The following is a 15,260-nucleotide window of genomic DNA, read 5'->3' as shown; positions in this document are numbered from 1 at the left end:
GTCTGACAGGAATGAGAGCCATTACCTGCTGCCCTACAGCATATTCTCTAGCTCGAGCATTCTTGTCATACCAGACCTTTTTCTGCTGTTGGGCTTCTGCCAGCTTCTCCTGGGCCAAGCCCATGACTTCCCTGAGCCTTGTTCTGACATTTAGGACATATGCCTCAACAGACTCCTTGTGAGATTCACACTCACCCTACCACTCATCCTGAATGGAATCTAGATGTCCCCTCACCCTATACCCATACAGCAGCTCAAAGGGTTTAAACCTGTGGATTCCTGGAACACCTCCCTGTAAGCAAACAACAGATGGGGCAAATATGTCTCCCACTACCTCTTAAACTGGTATGCAAATGCTTGTAGCATGGTCTTTAGTGTAGAGTTTAACCACTCAACCAGAGCATTAGTCTGGGGATGGTAGGGGGTGGTCTTTATGTGCTTCATCCCACAATGCTTCCACAGACAAGCCAGCAGGTCTGACATAAAATTGGCACCTCTGTCAGTCAGTATTTCTTTTGTGAAACCTACCCTGCTGAAAATCTCTAACAAAGCATTTGCCACCTTTTTGGCCTCAATGGAGGACACAGCCACTGCTTCAGGGTGTCTGCTAAAATAGTCTACTACCACTAAGATATATTTTTTCCCTGTGGAACATGGGGTACTCAGAGGTCCCACAATATCCATAGCTATCCTCTGAAACAGCTCCTCAATCACAGGCAAAGGCATCAACAGAGCTTTCACCTTGTCTCCTGCCTTGCCTAACTTTTGGCACTGCTCACATGTCCTGAAGTACCCTGTTACATCTCTGGAAATCCAAGGCCAATAAAAGTTCTGCATAATACATCTCTTTGTATGTTTTATGCCCATATGTCCTGCAAAAAGAATATTGTGGGCTATGGCTAGAAGCGTCAAATGGTAGGCCCTTAGCACTACCAACTGCTGTATTCTCTCACCCTCTAGCGTTCCGTCAAGGGTCCACTCTTTATACATTAACCCATTGTCAGTATACAGATTCCCCTTTTCCTTGACAATCAGGTGCCTCACTAGCTACCTGCTCAGGCCTTGTAATGTATGGTCTGAGAGCTGAGCCTGTCTCAGATTTCTCTTGGTAACCCTTCCCAGCTCCACTTCCACAGGATGTCTGGTATTCTCTGACAGAGGTGCTTCACTGTCAACCTGGGTACTACTTCTTACCTCTACCCTTGCAGTCTCTCTGTCCATGGGAACATCAGTACCCACAAGCAGCTGTGGCTCACCTTTAGTCTCACTGCTACAGGGTAGCTCCCTCTCTGAAGTAACCACCACACCAGTCCTGGCTTCAAGTCTGCATTCTCTCTGGGTCTCCTCCAGGCTACCAGACCCACATGCTTGTCTCTAAGCCTGTCTGTGTGTCACTGCATGCACACAAGGTAGTGAATTATCAAAATCATTCCATATCATGATATCTACAGGGATATCCTCAAACACACCTACCTGCTGGCTTCCTTTTCCACCCTACTAGTCAAGGTGAACCCTAGCCAAAGGGATTTGGAATAGGGGCCCTCCTAAAGCTCTGACTGGCGTAGACTGGCCAGTCAAGTAGTGCTCCTTTTTAACCATTGCAGGCTTCACAATGGTTAGTTCAGTGGCTTTGTCTCTCTTAGCAGTGCCCTCTTTCCCATTTATTAAGATTGGATATAACCTCTTGTGGTAGTTTGGTACCCTTGTTGTCTCCAGACAACTCACTGCTGGCATTCTGTCATAAAACTTACTGGCTCTCTCACTTTTTGTTCCCCACCATGCCTCTGTCGACATCTATATGCTACATAGCCCCACTGGTTGCATTTGAAATATTTAACCCTTGGTCCTGGACAGGTACCTGGACTAGTGTCTTCCCCTGCTACTGGTGGACTCTGTTGGGGTGGTCTAGGCTGCCCACTATGGGTTCCCTTAGACCCATGAGCAGCACTGGGTATCCCTTTCCTGTGTAGTGATGCCCTGCTTGCTATGTATAAGTCTCCCTTTTTCCCTAACTCATCTGCTGTGTTACATTCTGTATCTGCTAACCAGATTCTCATATCCTCAGGGCTTGTTCCCTCACCAAAATGTCTACCAGCCCTTCATAAGTGGTGACCTGACACTCACTCACCAATCTATGAAAATAAGTGCTTAGTTCAGCAATATAGTCACACACACTTTCATCTACCCTGTGTCTGTGCTCATGAAATATTTTTCTATAAGCTTCAGATGACAATTTTTAACAGAATTATTATTTAAGCAATCAGTATTGCACAATTTATAAACAGCAGTTACAGCTTTACCATGGAGTAAGGGGGTCAGGAACCATACCCAGAGCCCTTGGTCAACATTATACTGCTTTACATACCCTTTCAAACATATGAATGAAACTATCAAAATTATCACCTTCTATAAATAGTGGAAGAAATTTACTGACCTTTGTGCTTCTGGGGTTCAAGTTATTCACTTCCCCATTACCTCCATGACCCTAGTGAAGAGTCAGCATCTCCTTTTCATGTTGCATCAGCCTCTCATTGTCCTCAGCTTCTAGACATCTCAGTGTCTCTGATGCTTCTACTTCCAAATGTTTGCCCTGCAGTTCAAGTCTCTTTAACTCCAGACAGATTTTTAAGTCCTCTGTGGAAAGGTTGACCTGTCCCTTTTCTGAAAGTTGTACCTCCCCAATGCTAGTCTGATTGTCATCCTGATTGCAGGTCTGTGATGCAGCTGTGCCCAAAGCTGCAATCATCTCTGCATTAGTCAGTTTGGCATGCCCCAGTCCTTTGGCTTGGCACATCTCAGCCAACTGGCTCCTTGTCAGCTTGCCATACACCTCTGTTGACATCCTTGCCTGTTCTCCCTGGCTAACTAAACTAACAACAACAACAACAACAAAATTGTGATATGAAACTCTGAATGTTCACTGTGTGGTTGATTGAGAGCACAAACACCTTCCTTTGTGACCACTGTTTACAGGCTGCAGGAACTCAATATCCACACCACTGAATCGTAATATGTGGATATTCCACCACTACAACCCAATTAATATATAATGTGGATATCCCACCACTACAAGCCAATTAATATGTGATGTGGCTATCCCACCACTACAAGCCAAGTAATGTGTGATGTGGATATCCCACCACTGCCCACCTATTAATATGTGACACCCTTGCACTGGCCCAGCAATCAAGAAGCCTCAATCATCACCACAAGCACCAGTAAGGGACGTGTACATTGGGAGATGACAAGTACACACACACAGTAAAGTACAGTTTCCTTTAAGAGCACACAGAGATCACAGTCAATCTGGGGCTGGTCTCTCCCTCTTTCTCCAGATCCTCAATAAGACTCCCCACAAGCACAGCTATAGGGTTAAGATCTCAGCTGAGTGGTCAAGCCAAACCCTCCAGCACCCTCTCTGTCCAACCAGTGATTTGTGTCCCTGCCCAAGTAGCTATAACACACACATACACACCTTGAGATTTGATTTATATACAAACACATAGATACTCCTTGGGAAGGCTGGGACAGGTTCACTAGCTATGACCCCATCTGCCCAGACTATAAGGTAGTACCAGCTGCCACCAACCACTCTTTATCTGCTACTATAAGGCCCCATCCAAAGGATAATCCTTTCTACTGTGTAATGTCCCTGTTATCCAAATGGTAAGTGTAACCAAGTCTAAGGCTATTTAGAAGTGGCCTATACAGTGTCACTAAATACATGCAAGTACTCTAAGAGCTTAAATATCTCTAAAAAAACCATCCACAATTAAAAGGTTTAAATATATGTAATAACAAATAATAAAAAAACAAGACAATACTCAATAACTCAATATGGTGACAACAGAGTTCAGAATCACAGGAAGTATTTTAAAACAACATTGCAGGACAGTCTAACAATAATACAGAAAACATCTGAACTAATCCTATAGGCAACTTTACCATATATTAACAGACCCCAAATAATAAGCCAACTGTAATGACATCTTATAATTCTCTTATCCTACTATTCCACTCAAGAAACTATATATTTACTGCAGCAATGCTTTGTTTTTCTACAAAATTTAACCTAAACATTTTTATTATACTTGCTTAAATCTTAGTTTTCTACAAAATGAAACCTAAAAATTGCATTGTAAATGCTTAATCTTTGTTTTGTCTTGAACCCACAAATGACTGCAATTGTAAACTGCTGTAATCTTTTTGTTAGCACTGTTTTAAAGCTTTGTCTTTAACCTACAAATGATTGAAATTGTAAACTGCTGTAATCTTTTTTGTAACCTTTGTTTTGGAGCTTTTCTCCTCAGGACTCCATTGAAAATGGGTTCCTATTGGCCCAATGGACAGTCCTGGTAAACCAACTGCAAATAGATAAATAAATAAATAAATGAATAAATAAATAATCTTACTATATTCCTATCTCTAAGAGAGATACTATGATCTAAGTCTTGCAGTGCAAAGCAAATGCAGATGAAAAGTGCTGAAGATGGATGCTTCAGACCCAAAGACAAGATACAAAATGCACAGACTCACTCTCTGAGATAGTTCAAACACTATTGTTGGCACAGCGGTCGAGCTGTTGCCTTAGAGCAAGAGGTTCTCCAGTTTGATTCTTGGCTAGGGTGCCTTCTGTGCAGAGTCTGCATGTCCTCACTGCATTCATGTGGGTTTCCTCCAGGTGCTCTAGTTTCCTCCTATGTTAGAAAGACATGTGTCTGGAGCATTTATCCCTAGGCCTTCACTGAAACTTGGCTTTGTTCCAAGTAGGACTTTCCCAGTAAACAAATATTAAATAAAATACATTACTGCTGGGTTATCTCAGATTTTATAATTCTTTGTCACCTCTGCCTTCATTTCCCAGGCTAACAAAAACTTAAACATTTACCACCTCTGTGTCAAAAATGCTTATCTGTCAGAAGTTTGCCTGTAACTGGAAGTCATAAAACAGTTAAACACATTTACATTTTGAAACTTGTAATTATTTCTGTTTACAGACAATTGAAAGAACTCCTAGATGTAGACATTCTGTCTCCTAGCTGAGATAAACACCATCACAAAACTTTTTGCTTTTCTTGAGAGTTTGCAAGTTAGCTCAGTATGTTCCAGCTTTTACCATCAAAACATACATTTGCATAGGAATATAGTTTATACACATTTCTGCTCTTTTCCAGCAGGGTACACTGTGGTTACATTCTTGAAGCTCAATACAGAACATACAGTTCAACATACACTTCTGCACCAGTAGTTTAATATATACATAACATATTGTTTTCTTATATTTGTAAGATGAGTATACAAATCATATTACTATTCACAAATGATATAGAATTATTTACAAAATTCCAGCTGGCTTGGCTGGCAGCCTTCACAATTCTCCCTCCCCTAAAAACTGAAGCTAGTTTTTCAATTGACCCTTGAGAAACATTGCTTGATATGGTTGAGCCTATCTGGGAATACCTTACCCCATTCCCTATCTTGACAGCCCATCTGCGTTGGCATTAATAATCCACTGCGGTGCTGCACCATCATATCATATGTTTGCAACTCAAGGCTCCACCTTAGTAACTTGGCATTTTGCTGGCTGGCTTGATGTAACCATGTTAGGAGATTGTGGTCTGTGATTACAGTGTATTTTCTTCAATACAGATAAAGCTGAAGTTTCTGCAGTGCCCACACTATGGCTAGACATTCCTTTTCCACAGCTGCATAGCATTCCTCCCTGGGTTGGAGCCTACAATTGACATAAACCACTGGGTGCTCTTCTCCCTCTGAAGAAATCTGGCTAAGTACCCCATGGTTTAACGCATCCACCTGCACAACAAATTCTTTGCTTTAATCTGGATTGGCTAACACAGAGGGTCCTCCCAAAGCTTCTTTAAGCTTCTGGAATACCTGCTCACATGATGGGGTCCACACTGCCTTATCTGGCCTGTTTTCCCTTGTCATGTTTGTGAGGGGAGCAGCTATGGTACTATAACTGGGCACAACTTTCTGTAGGACTCTGCTGTTCCTAAGAATGTCATCACCTGCCTTTTGCTAACAAGTGCAGGCCATGCCTGAATGCCTTGCACTTTGGCAGGTTCTGGACTGATCTTACCACTTACCACTCTATGTCCCAGGTAGGAGACCTCTGCCACACCCACCTGACATTTGCTGGGCTTAATGGTCAACATTGCCCTCTGTAGTCTGCCCAGCACCTCCCTGAAATGCTGAAGGTGATCTTGCCAGGAATTGCTGTAGATGGCAATAGCATCTAGGTAAGTAAGGGTAAAATCTCCTGCTCCTGCTAGAATATGATCTACCAGCCACTGGAAAGTCACTGGGGCATTTCTCACCCCAAAGGACATCTTTATGAGCTCATACAAGCCAAAAAGGGTCACAAAGACTGACCTCTCTCTAGCAATGGGAGTCAAGGGCACCTGCCAGTAACCCTTGGTGAGATCAACGGTGGTAAGATACTTAGCCCATGCAGCTGCTCTAGGACTTCATCCGCCTTAGGCATGGGGTAAGCATCTGCTCTGTGTGACTACTTAATTTCTTGTCCACACAGAACCTGGTGCTGCATCCTTGTTTGGTACCAGCACCACTGGGGAGGCCCCAGGGACTGCTGGACTCCTGAATTACCCATAGTTCCAACATTTCCTGTATCTCCTCCCTCAGAGTCTGTTTGACTCTCTCAGGCACCCTATAAAGGGCCTGCTTAATAGGCCTTTGGGGATCTGTATCCACATGGTGCTGCACCAGGTGGGTGCACCCTGGTTTTCCAGTGAACCTCACCCCAAACTCCTGTAACACTGCTCGGACTTCACGAACCTGGGTAGAAAATAGCTGCTGGGAGATTGCTACCCCTTCCACTGAGGTGTCAGCCCAAGCCTCACTCAGAAGTTCAGTCACTAAATTCCCCTCAGACTCCTCCTGCAATCCACTGCTAAAACTCAGCACAAGGGCCTCCCTATCATGGTAAGGTTTCATCATGTTAGCATGGTACAATTTGTGCCCATGCCTCCTGTCTAGCAGTTCTACCATATAGTTAAAATCACTGACCTTCCTTACCACCTTGTAGGATCCCTCCTAGGCTGCCTGCAGCTTGTTGTGTCTGACAGGAATGAAAACCATTTCATGTTGCCCCACAGCATACTCTGTAGCTTGAGCATTCCTGTCATAGCAGACCTTTTTTTGCTGTTGGCTTCTGCCAGGTCCTCCTGGGACAAGCCCATGAGTTCCCTGAGTCTTGTCCTGAGGTATAGGACACATGCCACAACAGACTCCTTGTGGGATTCACACTCACCCTCCCAGTCATCTTGAATTAAATCTAGAGGTCCCCCTCACCCTATGCCATACAGCAACTCAAAGTGTGAAAAACCTGTGGATTCCTGGGGGAACCTTTCTGTAAGCAAACAACAGATGGGGCAAATATTTGTCCTAGTCCCTCTTAAACTAGTCTGCAAATGCCCATAGCATAGTCCTGAGTGTAGAGTTTAACCTCTCAACAAGATCATTAGTCTGGGGATAGTAGGGGTGGTCTTTAGGTGCTTCACACCACAGTACTTCCACAGACAAGTCAGCAGGTCTGACATGAAATTGGCACCTCTGTCAGTCAGTATTTCTTTTTGGAAATCTACCCTGATGGAAATCTCTAAAAAAACATTTGCCACCCTTTCTGCCTCAATGGAGGACACAGCCACTGCCTCAGGGTATCTGGTAGCATAAACTACTACCACTAGGATATAATTTTTCCCTGCAGAACTTTGGGTACTCAGAGGCCAACCAATATCCATAGCAACCCTCTGAAATAGCTCCTCAACCACAGGCAAATGCATCAAAAAAGCTTTCACCTTGTCTTCTGCCTTGCTTATCTTTTGGCACTGCTCACAGTTACTGCAGTACCCTGTTAGAAATTCCAGGCCAATAGAAGTTCTGCATAATGTGTATCTTTGTATGTTTTATGCCCATATGATCTGCAAAGGGAATATCAAGGGCTATGGTAGAAATGCCAGACAGTAAGCTCTAGGCACTACCAACTGCTGTATTCTCTTACTCTCTAGCCCTCCCTCATGGGTCCACTCCCTATACAGTAACCCTTTGTCTCAGTATACAGATTCCCCCTTCCCTTCAGAATCATGTGGCTCACTAGCTACCTCTCTCAGGCCTTGTAATGTAGGGTCTGAGAGCTGAGCCTGTTTCAGCTGTCATTTTGTAACCCTTCCCAGCTCCCATTCCACAGGAAGTTTGGTATCCTCTGACAGCAGTGCCTCACTGTCAGCCTGGGTGCTACTACTCACCTCTGCCCTTGCAGTCACTCTGTCCAAGGGAACATCAGTACCCACAAGCAGTTGTGGCTCACCTTCAGTCTCACTGCGACAGGGTAGCTCCATCCCTGAAGTAACCACCTCACCAGTCCAGGCTACAAGTGTCCGGTCTGTCTGGCTCTCCCCCAAGCTACCGGACCCACATTCTTCTCTCCAAGCCTGACTGCATGTAACTGCATGAACACATGGTACTGCATTATCAAAATCATTCCTTATCAGGACATCTGCAGGATGGTAGTTTGGTACCCTTGTTGTCTCAAGACAACCTACTGTTGGCATTTTGTCATTCCCACTTACTGACACTCCCAACTTTTGTTCCCCACCTTTCCTCCATGGACATCTATATGGTACATGACCCCACTGGTTGCATTTAAAACATTTAACCCTAGGTCCTGGATGTGTACCTAGACTAGTGGCTTCCCCTGCTACTGGCAGATTCTGTTTGGGCAGTCTGGGCTGCCCAACATGGGTTCCCTTAGACCCATGAGCAGCAATGGGTGTCCCCTTCCTGCTCAGTATTGCCATGCTTGCAAGGTATAGGTCTCCCTTCTTCCCAAACTCATCTGCAGTAGAGGATTGTCAATCAGCTAACCAGATTCTCATGTCCTCAGGCAAAGTGCTAAGGGCTTGTTCCCTCACTAAAATGTCTGCCAGCCCTTCAAAAGTGGTGACCTGACATCCACTCACCCATCTATGAAAATAACTGTTTAGTTTGGCAACATATTCACACACACTTTCATCTGCCTTGCATCTATACTCACAAAACTTTATCCTATAAGATTCAGGTGTTAACTTAAAAAAAATCCAGTAAACAATTCTTTACAACATTATAATTTAAGCAATCATTATCAGACAGTTTGGAAAGAACAGTTACAGCTTTAACGTGGAGTAGGGGGGTCAGGAACCATACCCAGAGCCCTTGGCCAACATCATACTGTTTATATATCCTCTCAAACATATGAATGAAACTATCAAAATGATCCCCCTCTGTAAATTGTGGAAGAAATTTACTGACTTTGTTGCTTCTGGGGTTCAGTTACTTCCTTCCCCATTACCTCCATTACTCTGGTGATGAGTCAGCACCTCCCTTTCATATTTCCTCTGCATCTCCTTTTCCTCAGCTTCCAGGCATATCAGTTTCTCATTTTACTCAGTCTCTAGATGCCTCAGTCTCTCTCCTGCCTCTATTTCCAAATTCTTGGCCACTAGCTCAAGTCTCTTTAACTCCAGATGGATCTTTAAGTCCTCTGTCAAAAGGTTGAGCTGTCCATTTTCTGAGAGTTGTACATCCCCACGGCCAGTCTGATTGTCCTACTGGTTGCTATTCTCTGATGCAGCTGTGACTAAAGCTGCAGTCATATCTGCTTCAGTCAGGTTGGCATGCACCAGTCCTTTAGCCTGGCATATCTCAGCCAACTGGTTCCTTGTCAGCTTACCATACTCCTCTGGTGACATGCTTGCCTGCTCTCCCTGACTAACTAAGGTAACAAAAAAAATAAAACAATTGTGATATGAACTATGAAAGTTCACTGAATAGCTGATTAAGAGTGGAAATACCTTGGCAGTGACCACTGTACACAAGCTATAATAATTCAATATCCACACCATTACAAGCCAATTAATATGTGATGTGGCTATCTCACCACTACCAAACAAGTAATATGTGACACCCCTGCAATATCCCAGAAATCAAGGAGCCTCAATCCAAACCACTAGCAAAAGTGAGGGACGTGCACATTGGGAGGATGACTAGTACATACACAGTAAAGTACAATTTCCCCTAAGAGTACAGAGAGATCACACTCAGTCTGGGGCTGGTTTCTCCCTCTTTCTCCAGATCACCAGTAAGAACTCCCACTGGCACAACTATAGGGTTAAGATCTCAGCCGAGTGGCCAAGCCAAAGCCTCTAGCACTCTCTCTGTCCAACCAGTGCTTCGTGTCCCTGCCCAAGTAGCTGAAACACACACACACACACACACACACACACACACACACACACACACACACACACACACACACACACACACACACACACACACACACATTGGGATTTGATGTATATACAAACACACAAAGGGGAAAGCTGGCACAGATTCACTAGCTATACCCCTTCTGCCCAGACAATAAGGTAGTACCAGCTGCTACCAACCACTCTTTATCAATTACTATAAGGCCCTTCCCAAAGGGTGACCAATTCTACTGTGTAATGTTACTGTTATCTAAATGGTAAGTGTGACCAATAGTAAGGCTATTTAGGAGTCACCTATACAGTGTCACCAAATACATGCAAGTACTCTAAGAGCTTAAATATCTCTAAACAAACCAGCCACAATTAAAAGTTTTAAATATATTTAAAAATAAATAATACGTGAACAAGAAAATACTCAATAACTCAATACAGTGACAACAGAGTTCAGAATCACGGGAAATATATTAAAACAACAATTCAAGACAGTCTCACATAAATACAGAAAACATCTAAACTAATCTTTTATATTCCTATCTACTTCTAAGAGCGATACTATAATATAAATCTTACTTACAGAGGAAAGCAACTGTAGATAAGTGCTGAAGCTGGATGTTTCAAGTCCAAAGACAAGATACAAAATGCATAGACCCAGTCACTGAAATAGTTTTTAAATTACTATCAAACATTACTCCTGGTTTATCTCAAATTACATAATTCTCTGTCACCTCTGCCTTCAGTTCCCAGGCTAACAGAAACTTAAAAATTTAGCACCTCTGTGTCAAAAATACTTATCTTTCAAAAGTTTGCCTAGAACTGGAAGTTATAAAACAGTTAAACACTTTTATATGTTGAAACCTGTGATTATTTCTGTTTCCAGACAATGTAAAGAACTCCTAGCTGTAGACATTTTGTCTGCTAGCTGAGATAAACACCATCATAAAACTTTTTGCTTTTTTGAAGGTTTGCAAGTTAGCTCTGTAGCTCCAGCCTTTACCATTAAAACATACATTTGCATAGGCATATAGTTTATACACATTTCTGTTCTTTTCCAGTAGGGTACACTGTAGTTACATTCTTGAAGCTCAGTACAGAACATACAGTTCAACACATACTTCTCCACCAGTAGTGTACTATACACATAACATATGGTGTTCTTACATTTGTAAGACAATTATACAAATCATACATCTATTCACAAATGACATAGAATTATTTACAAAATTTCAGCTAGCTGGGCTGGCAGCCTTCACAAGCACACAGAGACCACAGGCAGTCTGAGGCTGGTTTCTCCCTCTTTCTCCAGATCCCCAGTATGACTCTCCACTGGCACAGCTATAGAGCAGAGTCCTTAGCTAGGGTTACAAGCTAAATCCTCCACCACCCTCTCTGTCTAACCAGTGCTTTGTGTCCCTGCCCAAGTAGCTGACACACACACACTCTTGGAAATTTGCTTTACACACACACACACACACACACACACACACACACACACACACACACACACACACACACACACACACACACACACACACACCTGGGAAAGGCTGGCCCAGGTTTACTAGCTATAACCATTTCTGCCCAGACTATAAGGTAGTTGTCACTGCCACCAGAGCCCCATATCACCTACTTTAAGGACCTTAACAAAGGGTGCCCAATCCTACTGTGTAATGTTACTATTAATCCAAATGGTAGTCCGACCAAGAGCAAGGCTATTAAGAGTGGCCTTCACAGGAGTATCAAATGAATATGCAAGTACTCCCAGAGCTTAAATATGTTTCACAAATATCAGCCAGAAAGATAGGTTTAAATACATTTAATAATAAATAATATAATAACTAGAAAATACTCAGTAAATCATCACAGTTACTTCAGAATTCAAAATCACAGGAAATATTGAAAACAGTATTGCAGGGCAGTTTCTAATAAATACAGAAAACATATAAGTTATACTTCACTATATAGCAAGGTAAGTGTGGTGAATGGATTTTCTAGCTGATGATGTTGTCAGGTCAATGACAAATATAGAAATGCACAGTCTCTCTCTCTCTCAGAGACATCTTAAATTTATATCAGCTATTACTGCTGGGGTAGCTGGCAGCATGATATCACTTTGTGTCCTCTGACCTTATTTCCCAAGCTAAACCCAAATTGTTAAAAACTACCAGCATTTAGCATCTCCCTGTGAAAACACATAAACAAGAACCCTTCTTGATTTTTTTTCACTGCTGGAAGACATAAAGCAATAAAACACTTACAACACAATGCGGAAGGCTCCATAGTTTTAGACATCCTGTCTCTTTGCTGCATTGAAACTATCTTTTATGGCACAGCTATAAGACAATTTAATTTGAATTATTTTCTTGAAGTTTTGCATGTTAACCTTCTATGTGCCAGTTCCCACTGTTAAAAGACATACATTTACACAATTACAATAGTTTATATACATTTCTGTTCTTTTCCAGTAGGGTACACTGTGAATATGTATTTAAGCTCAGTACTGTACAAACCCTTTTCACCCACACTTCTGTACCAGCAGTTTGATATACACGTAACATACAGTTCTAATACATTTGTAACACAGGCATATGAATCATGTTGACATTCACAAATGACATATAATTATTTATAAAATTCCAGATAACTGGACTGGCAGTGTCTCCTTCTGTCACACTTCTATATAAATCATATTAATATTCAGAAATGACATATAATTATATACAAAATTCCAGCAAGCTAAGCTGGCAATATTTCCGTTTGTGACATACTGAATAACTCCTTATCAGCAAAATAGTAGCCAAACTGCTATTAAAACTAACTTTAATACATCAAGGTGTTCTCAAGGTAACGCAACCCACCATTACCCATAACTCAATGTTGTGTTGGGGGGGGGGGTTAATGTCTTAATGACAAAGACTTGAAGAATAATTAGTGCAGCTCATCAGCATGTGACCATACAAACATGTATGCTTATGCCAGCAGCTATGTTCAAATGCTTCCATTTATATCTGGCATTCATGCTCAATGTCAGTAGGCAGGCATACATCATGTGTCCTTCTTATGTTGTCTGTGAATGAGATTCATATTTAGCATTCATGCTCAATGCCAGTTAGCAGGCATGCATCATGTGTCCTACTTATGTTGTCTGTGAATGAGGTACTTGCCTTAGGATTCAGTAGCAACAGAAAAATAAAAGTCCACATGGTATACTGTTTGCAATGTTAGCTTATAAATAGCCCGTGCAGATTTATGGCATTGATATATAATATAATGACCAAAGATATGGTAGGGTATTGTATTTATTATAATGCACTGTCATTTTAATGATATATAACAGACTCTTCTAGTGTCAAGGTTCCATAGTAGTCCTAAAAGGGATGCAGTTTGTTGGTTTCCTAAAATCAAAGTCATGACGTTTCTTCTCTGTGATAGCTATGCTACATGGTACAATTACAGGATAATAATCCTGTTAAATGCCATTTAAATGAATTAAAGTAATAGGACTAGTTGCCATGTAAGCTCCTTTCAGAGTTTACTTGAGTGAAGTTGAAGTAAGCGGCAAGTGAATGAAGAATGAATGTTCACTGCTAAGGTCATTAACAGGAGTGGGTTCACTTTGTTTGCAGTAGACTAGCAAACCAGTGACAGCTAAAAAGAAGAAAATAGATTACTCCTTTGCTACTTAATCTTCTGTTGCTTTAAAGGGTTTTAACGCGCACACATATGCACAGACACACAGACACACACACACACACACATGCACACACAAACACACACGCAGACCTGCACACATGCACACATGCACACACATACACACATGTACACAGGCACACACATACATACACACACACACACACACACACACACACACACACACACACACACACACACACACACACACACACACACACACACACACACACACACACACACACCTGCTGGTAACTGCATTAAAGAAAGTTGCATCTATGACTGTGAGCTGTTTTAAAACGATGTTTCACACTTATAATTCAAAAAAGGAAACCTCCTTAATCCCCACTGTTTCCTACCTAAATTTCCCACATATAGTATCCTTATATATAATTATAATAACAACCCCATTTTAAGAGAGACGCATTCATAGTAACAGTTCCATTTAGAAGATTAAGAGTCACTGATCACACACATACATACATACAGTGACTTCTGACTAATTGGTATGAACTCATCTGCTTATTATAAGTGAATGACATTGTTTTGTACTTTGCTGTTCAGTACACTTAAGTATCAGGCAGATTCTTAAAGGACGGCCATTGCAGCAAAAAAATGTATCACTTTAGAAAAACTTTAGAAAATTGAAAACTGCCATCAAAAACAGGAAAATGAACCAAATTACATTTTGACAATGAAAATAAATGACAACAAGACAATGTAACTCTATTAATCAAATAAGCTCTAAACATTTTGGCCAAGTTTCCTACCTTATGATTATGAGACGTCTTCTTGTGTTTTTGCACAACTATTAACCTGGCAGTTAGTTACCCTTTTGCCAAATATGGGAACAGTCTAGTGTCACATGGCCAAAGAACAGCAATCACTCTCATCTATCTTGCAGTGCATACATTGATGATGGATAGCATAAAACCAGCAAATGAAACCACTTCCTGTCAGGCAGTATTTTTCTCGCATTCAGACATTTTACTAAATCTGAAATGCTGAGCTCCTAAAAAGATGTGGGGCACCATCTTCTTAAGGGAAACAGCGTTAATGTTTATGGTTACCATAATTAAAGATTTCTTACATGCTGTGGCTAGTTACTTGTTGAGTGTCAACTACAACTAGACAGGAAGTCTTGAGCTTATCCATTCTGCAATGTTGAAAGTTACTTCTGCTTTCTGTTTTTGTCCTGAAAGAGCAATGTTTGCTACATTGTTAAGTCAAATGATACAGCAAATGAGAGCATTCTGGAAGAAAGTGTATAACATTTTCCACACTGTAAGT

General features: G+C 41.7%; 1 protein-coding gene across 1 annotated transcript in view; it reads right to left on the bottom strand.

The window, feature by feature from the left end:
• The window catches only part of ARHGAP15 (Rho GTPase activating protein 15), a 3,416,769-nt gene extending 3,401,959 nt beyond the window's left edge, over window positions 1-14,810 (bottom strand). The window contains exon 1 of the mRNA XM_044074973.1: window positions 14,741-14,810. The gene's annotated coding sequence lies outside the window, so the exon portion shown is untranslated. The remainder of the gene's footprint in view (window positions 1-14,740) is intronic.
• Window positions 14,811-15,260: the final 450 nt, after the last annotated feature.

Source organism: Protopterus annectens, chromosome 6.part0 (genome assembly GCF_019279795.1).
Source record: "Protopterus annectens isolate FY-2018-M chromosome 6.part0, PAN1.0, whole genome shotgun sequence".
NCBI classification, from domain to species: Eukaryota; Metazoa; Chordata; order Ceratodontiformes; family Protopteridae; genus Protopterus; species Protopterus annectens.
Note: the sequence above shows the minus strand (reverse complement) of the source record. Positions and strands in the feature narration are given on the sequence as shown.